Genomic DNA, 7,500 nt, shown 5'->3' with positions numbered 1-7,500 from the left:
GGATGGATGGATTCAAATGCATGAGCATTTTTATATTTTTAATGTTATTTTTAACACTGTGATTACAAGTGGAATTATTCATTACTTATTGTGTTAAGTAGTGTCAGCTCCGATTCATCAGAGAGCCAGATGCAGTCATCAAAAGAGCCACATCTGGCTCGCGAGCCATAGGTTCCCTACCCCTGGTATATATAGTAAAAAAAACAACAACATCCATCTTCTGCTACTTCTTATTCGAGGTCGGGTCGCTGGGGCAGCAGCCTAAGAAGGCTTGTATATATATAAATGTTGTTTCATTACGATGTGTATATATATATATATATATATATATATATATATATATATATATATATATATATATATATATATATATATATATATATATATATCTATCTATCAGGGGTCACCAACCTTTTTGAAACCAAGAGCTATTTCTTGGGTACTGATTAATGCGAAAGGCTACTAGTTTGATACACACTTAAATAAATTGCCAGCAATAGCCAATTTGCTCAATTTACCTTTAATAAATAAATCTATATATATATAAAAAATGGGTTTCATTCTGTCGTACATTTTTTTTCCTTATACGGAAGTTTTTTTTTATAGAGAATAAATGATGAAAAAAATACTTAATTGGACAGTTTAAAAGAGGAGAAAACATGAAAAAAAAAAGAAAATTAAATTTCTAAAAATAGTTGATCTTCAATTTCGACTATTTAATTTGCAAAATTCAACTGAAAAAATGAAGAGGAACTAGCTAATTCAAATCTTTTTGAAAAACTTAAAAAAAGAATTTATGGAACATCATTATTAAGTTTTCCTGATTAAGATTAATTTTAGAATTTTGATAACATGTTTTAAATAGGTTAAAATCCACTTTGAAATAAGATTTCAAATTTGATTCTACAGATTTTGTAGATTTGCCAGAATAATTTTTTTGAATTTGAATCATAATAAGTTTGAAGAAATATTTTAAAAATATTCTTCGTCCAAAAAAGAGAAGCTAAAATGAAGAATTAAATTAAAAAGTATTAATTTATCTTTACAATAAAAAAAAAATACTTGAACATTGATTTAAATTGTCAGGAAAGAAGAGGAAGGAATTTAAAAGGTAAAAAGGTATATGTGTTTAAAAATCGTAGAATCCTTTTTAAGGTTGTATTTTTTTCTCTAAAATTGTCTTTCTGAAAGTTATAAGAAGCACAGTAAAAAAAAAAAATTATAATTTATTTAAACAAGTGAAGACCAAATCCTTAAAATATTTTTGAGGATTTTCAAATTCTATTTTAGTTTTGTCTCTCTTAGAATTAAAAATGTCGAGCAAAGCAAAACCAGCTATTTACCAACAGTAAATAAATGAATAAAATTTAACAAATAGAGGCAGCTCACTGGTAAGTGCTGCTATTTGAGCTATTTTAAGAACAAGCCGGCGGGCTACCTGGTGCCCGCGGCACCGCGTTGGTGACTCCTGATATATATATATATATATATATATATATATATATATATATGTATATATATATATATATATATATATATATATTTTTTTTTTTTCAGTGTCTCCCCTGTCATGTATCGGTTACTCAAGTCACGGGCCAATATCGGAACCATTGTAGGGGGAACTTAAGGGCGGGGGACACAGGATATGAGGACATCGACATGTGTTATGTGTTGGACACTGGGAAGTGAAGCAACCAAGAGCGGGAATAAAAAAAAAAAAGCAGAAATGATATTCCATCCATCTTCTTACGCTTATCCGAGGTCGGGTCGCGGGGGCAACAACCTAAGCAGGGAAACCCAGACTTCCCTCTCCCCAGCCACATCGTCCAGCTCTTCCCGGGGGATCCCGAGGCGTTCCCAGGCCAGCCGGGAGACATAGTCTTCCCAACGTGTCCTGGGTCTTCCCCGTGGCCTCCTACCGGTTGGACGTGCCCTAAACACCTCCCTAGGGAGGCGTTCGGGTGGCATCCTGACCAGATGCCCGAATCACCTCATCTGGCTCCTCTCGATGTGAAGGAGCAGCGGCTTTACTTTGAGTTCCTCCCGGATGGCAGAGCTTCTCACCCTATCTCTAAGGGAGAGACCCAAACTCATTTGGGCCGCTTGTACCCGTGATCTTATCCTTTCGGTCATGACCCAAAGCTCATGACCATAGGTGAGGATGGGAACGTAGATCGACCGGTAAATTGAGAGCTTTGCCTTCCGGCTCAGCTCCTTCTTCACCACAACGGATCGCTACAACGTCCGCATTACTGAAGACGCCGCACCGATCCGCATGTCGATCTCACGATCCACTCTTCCCTCACTCGTGAACAAGACTCCTAGGTACTTGAACTCCTCCACTTGGGGCAGGGTCTCCTCCCCAACCCCGGAGATGGCACTCCACCCTTTTCCCGCCGAGAACCATGGACTCGGACTTGGAGGTGCTGATTCTCATTCCGGTCGCTTCACACTCGGCTGCAAACCGATCCAGTAAGAGCTGAAGATCCCGGTCAGATGAAGCCATCAGGACCACATCATCTGCAAAAAGCAGAGACCTAATCCTGCGGTCACCAAACCGGAACCCCTCAACGCCTTGACTGCGCCTAGAAATTCTGTCCATAAAAGTTATGAACAGAATCGGTGACAAAGGACAGCCTTGGCGGAGTCCAACCCTCACTGGAAATGTCTTCGACTTACTGCCGGCAATGCGGACCAAGCTCTGGCACTGATCATACAGGGAGCGGACCGCCACAATAAGACAGTCCGATACCCCATACTCTCTGAGCACTCTCCCCAGGACTTCCCGAGGGACACGGTCGAATGCCTTCTCCAAGTCCACAAAGCACATGTAGACTGGTTGGGCAAACTCCCATGCACCCTCAAGAACCCTGCCGAGAGTATAGAGCTGGTCCACAGTTCCACGACCAGGACGAAAACCAAACTGTTCCTCCTGAATCCGAGGTTCGACTATCCGGCGTAGCCTCCTCTCCAGTACACCTGAATAAACCTTACCGGGAAGGAGTGTGAATATATTGCATATTATTAATGTTGGAGTGCACTATAACTAATAAATGACAAGTCGGGCACACAACACCCGCCATGTCTTCTTTGTATCACCTTCTATATTATTAAAGGCCTACTGAAAGCCACTACTACCCACCACGCAGTCTGATAGTTTATATATCAATGATGAAATATTAACATTGCAACACATGCCAATACGGCCTTTTTAGTTTACTAAATTGCAATTTTTAATTTCCCGCGAGGTATCCTGTTGAAAACGTCGCGGAATGATGACGCGTGCGCGTGATGTCACTGGTTGTAGCGGACATTTTCTCCCAGCACCGATCTTGGCTAAAAGTAGTCTGTTTCTATTGCATAATTACACAGTATTTTGGACATCTGTGTTGCTGAATCTTTTGCAATTTGTTCAATTAATAATGGAGACGTCAAAGAAGAATGCTGTTGGTGGAAAGCGGTGGATTGCAGCTGCCTTTAGCACCGAAACACAGCAGGTGTTTCTTTGTTTGTCGTGAAGCTTTAGTATGGAACAGAGTGGTCGTTCCTCCTGCAGCTGTCAAAGAGGCAGCTGCGACTTTCTTGGCTCCTCCGTGGCTTCCCTCAGAGACACTGGCGGTCACCACACCCCTTCGACTTTCAGGTATCTATCCATCCATCCATTTGCTACCGCTTATTCCCTTTCGGGGTGGCAAGGGGCGCTGGCGCCTATCTCAGCTACAATCGGGCGGAAGGCGGTGTACACCTCATCGCAGGGCCAACACAGATAGACAACATTCACACTCACATTCACACACTAGGGCCAATTTAGTGTTGCCAATCAACCTATCCCCAGGTGCATGTCTTTGGATTGGGAGGAAGCCGGAGTACCCGGAGGGAACCCACGCATTCACGGGGAGAACATGCAAACTCCACACGGAAAGATACCGAGCCTGGGATTCAACCCAGGACTGCAGGACCTACGTATTGTGAGGCAGACGCACTAACCCCTCTTCCAACGTGAAGCCCTAATTTCAGGTATGACTATTTAATTTCACTAAAACTCTAGTAACACAATAAGCAGATAAGGGATTTTCCAGAATTATCCTAGTAAATGTGTCTAATAACATCTGAATTGCTCCCACCGCCCTCGTCTTTTTTTTTTTCTTCTTCTTCTAGTCCTTCACTCTCACTATCCTCATCCACGAATCTTTCATCCTCGTTCAAATTAATGGGGAAATTGTCGCTTTCTCGTTCCGAATCACTCTAGCTGCTGGTGGCCATGATTGTAAACAATGTTCAGATGTGAGTTGCTCCAAAACCCGTGACATCACGCGCACATCGTCTGCTACTTACGGTATTATTAGCGACCAAAAGTTGCAAACTTTATCGTCGATGTTCTCGACTAAATCCTTTCAGCAAAAATATGGCAATATCCCGAAATGATCAAGTATGACACATAGAATGGACCTGCTATCCCCGTTTAAAAAAGAACATCTCATTTCAGTAGGCCTTTAATATATATTAGTGTTTTAGTTGCTTAAGAGATATTCCTGGCTCTGAATTTATTCATTGCTATTTTTGTGCGTTACTTGTTACCGTCATAGTTAAACGAACATCCTCGTTCAAATTAATGGGGAAATCGTCGCTTTCTCGGTCCGAATCACTCTAGCTGCTGGTGGACATGATTGTAAACAATGTTCAGATGTGAGTTGCTCCAAAACCCGTGACGTCACGCGCACATCGTCTGCTACTTCCGGTATTATTAGCGACCAAAAGTTGCAAACTTTATTGTCGATGTTCTCGACTAAATCCTTTCAGCAAAAATATGTCAATATCGCGAAATGATCAAGTATGACACATAGAATGGACCTGCTATCCCCGTTTAAATAAGAACATCTCATTTCAGTAGGCCTTTAATATATATTAGTGTTTTAGTTGCTTAAGAGATATTCCTGGCTCTGAATGTATTCATTGCTATTTTTGTTTTTGTGCGTTACTTGTTACCGTCATAGTTAAACGAACATCCTCGTTCAAATTAATGGGGAAATCGTCGCTTTCTCGGTCCGAATCACTCTAGCTGCTGGTGGCCATGATTGTAAACAATGTTCAGATGTGAGTTGCTCCAAAACCCGTGACGTCACGCGCACATCGTCTGCTACTTCCGGTACAGGCAAGGCTTTTTTATTAGCGACCAAAAGTTGCGAACTTTATCGTCGATGTTCTCTACTAAACCCTTTCAGCAAAAATATGGCAATATCGCGAAATGATCAAGTATGACACATAGAATGGACCTGCTATCCCCGTTTAAAAAAGAACATCTCATTTCAGTAGGACTTTAATATATATTAGTGTTTTAGTTGCTTAAGAGATATTCCTGGCTCTGAATTTATTCATTGCTATTTTTGTTTTTGTGCGTTACTTGTTACCGTCATAGTTAAACGAACATCCTCGTTCAAATTAATGGGGAAATCGTCGCTTTCTCGGTCCGAATCACTCTAGCTGCTGGTGGCCATGATTGTAAACAATGTTCAGATGTGAGTTGCTCCAAAACCCGTGACGTCACGCGCACATCGTCTGCTACTTCCGGTATTATTAGCGACCAAAAGTTGCAAACTTTATTGTCGATGTTCTCGACTAAATCCTTTCAGCAAAAATATGGCAATATCCCGAAATGATCAAGTATGACACATAGAATGGACCTGCTATCCCCGTTTAAATAAGAACATCTCATTTCAGTAGGCCTTTGATATACATTAGTGTTTTAGTTGCTTAAGAGATATTCCTTGCTCTGAATTTATTCATTGCTATTTTTGTTTTTGTGCGTTACTTGTTACCGTCATAGTTAAACGAACATCCTCGTTCAAATTGATGGGGAAATCGTCGCTTTCTCGGTCCGAATCACTCTAGCTGCTGGTGGCCATGATTGTAAACAATGTTCAGATGTGAGTTGCTCCAAAACCCGTGACGTCACGCGCACATCGTCTGCTACTTCCGGTACAGGCAAGGCTTTTTTATTAGCGACCAAAAGTTGCGAACTTTATCGTCGATGTTCTCTACTAAACCCTTTCAGCAAAAATATGGCAATATCGCGAAATGATCAAGTATGACACATAGAATGGACCTGCTATCCCCGTTTAAAAAAGAACATCTCATTTCAGTAGGACTTTAATATATATTAGTGTTTTAGTTGCTTAAGAGATATTCCTGGCTCTGAATTTATTCATTGCTATTTTTGTTTTTGTGCGTTACTTGTTACCGTCATAGTTAAACGAACATCCTCGTTCAAATTAATGGGGAAATCGTCGCTTTCTCGGTCCGAATCACTCTAGCTGCTGGTGGCCATGATTGTAAACAATGTTCAGATGTGAGTTGCTCCAAAACCCGTGACGTCACGCGCACATCGTCTGCTACTTCCGGTATTATTAGCGACCAAAAGTTGCAAACTTTATTGTCGATGTTCTCGACTAAATCCTTTCAGCAAAAATATGGCAATATCCCGAAATGATCAAGTATGACACATAGAATGGACCTGCTATCCCCGTTTAAATAAGAACATCTCATTTCAGTAGGCCTTTGATATACATTAGTGTTTTAGTTGCTTAAGAGATATTCCTGGCTCTGAATTTATTCATTGCTATTTTTGTTTTTGTGCGTTACTTGTTACCGTCATAGTTAAACGAACATCCTCGTTCAAATTAATGGGGAAATCGTCGCTTTCTCGGTCCGAATCACTCTAGCTGCTGGTGGCCATGATTGTAAACAATGTTCAGATGTGAGTTGCTCCAAAACCCGTGACGTCACGCGCACATCGTCTGCTACTTCCGGTAAAGGCAAGGCTTTTTTATTTGCGACCAAAAGTTGCAAACTTTATCGTGGATGTTCTCGACTAAATCCTTTCAGCAAAAATATGGCAATATCGCGAAATGATCAAGTATGACACATAGAATGGACCAGCTATCCCCGTTTAAATAAGAACATCTCATTTCAGTAGGCGTTTAATATATATTAGTGTTTTAGTTGCTTAAGAGATCTTCCTGGCTCTGAATTTATTCATTGCTATTTTTGTTTTTGTGCGTTACTTGTTACCGTCATAGTTAAACGAACATCCTCGTTCAAATTAATGGGGAAATCGTCGCTTTCTCGGTCCGAATCACTCTGGCTGCTGGTGGCCATGATTGTAAACAACGTTCAGATGTGAGTTGCTCCAAAACCCGTGACGTCACGCGCACATCGTCTGCTACTTCCGGTATTATTAGCGACCAAAAGTTGCAAACTTTATCGTAGATGTTCTCGACTAAATCCTTTCAGCAAAAATATGGCAATATCGCGAAATGATCACGTATGACACATAGAATGGACCTGCTATCCACGTTTAAATAAGAACATCTCATTTCAGTAGGCCTTTCATATATATTAGTGTTTTAGTTGCTTAAGAGATATTCCTGGCTCTGAATTTATTCATTGCTATTTTTGTTTTTGTGCGTTACTTGTTACCGTCATAGTTAAACGAACATCCTC

The 7,500-nt window shown here is 40.6% G+C and overlaps 1 protein-coding gene across 3 annotated transcripts in view; it reads right to left on the bottom strand.

Moving 5' to 3' along the window:
* The window catches only part of ncoa5 (nuclear receptor coactivator 5), a 46,451-nt gene that overhangs the window by 37,479 nt on the left and 1,472 nt on the right, over positions 1 to 7,500 (bottom strand). The gene's annotated exons all lie outside the window — the stretch shown is intronic.

The sequence above is a fragment of the Nerophis ophidion genome, linkage group LG02 (assembly GCF_033978795.1).
Source record: "Nerophis ophidion isolate RoL-2023_Sa linkage group LG02, RoL_Noph_v1.0, whole genome shotgun sequence".
Classification (NCBI taxonomy): Eukaryota; Metazoa; Chordata; class Actinopteri; order Syngnathiformes; family Syngnathidae; genus Nerophis; species Nerophis ophidion.
This window is presented reverse-complemented; position numbering and strand designations above follow the sequence as displayed.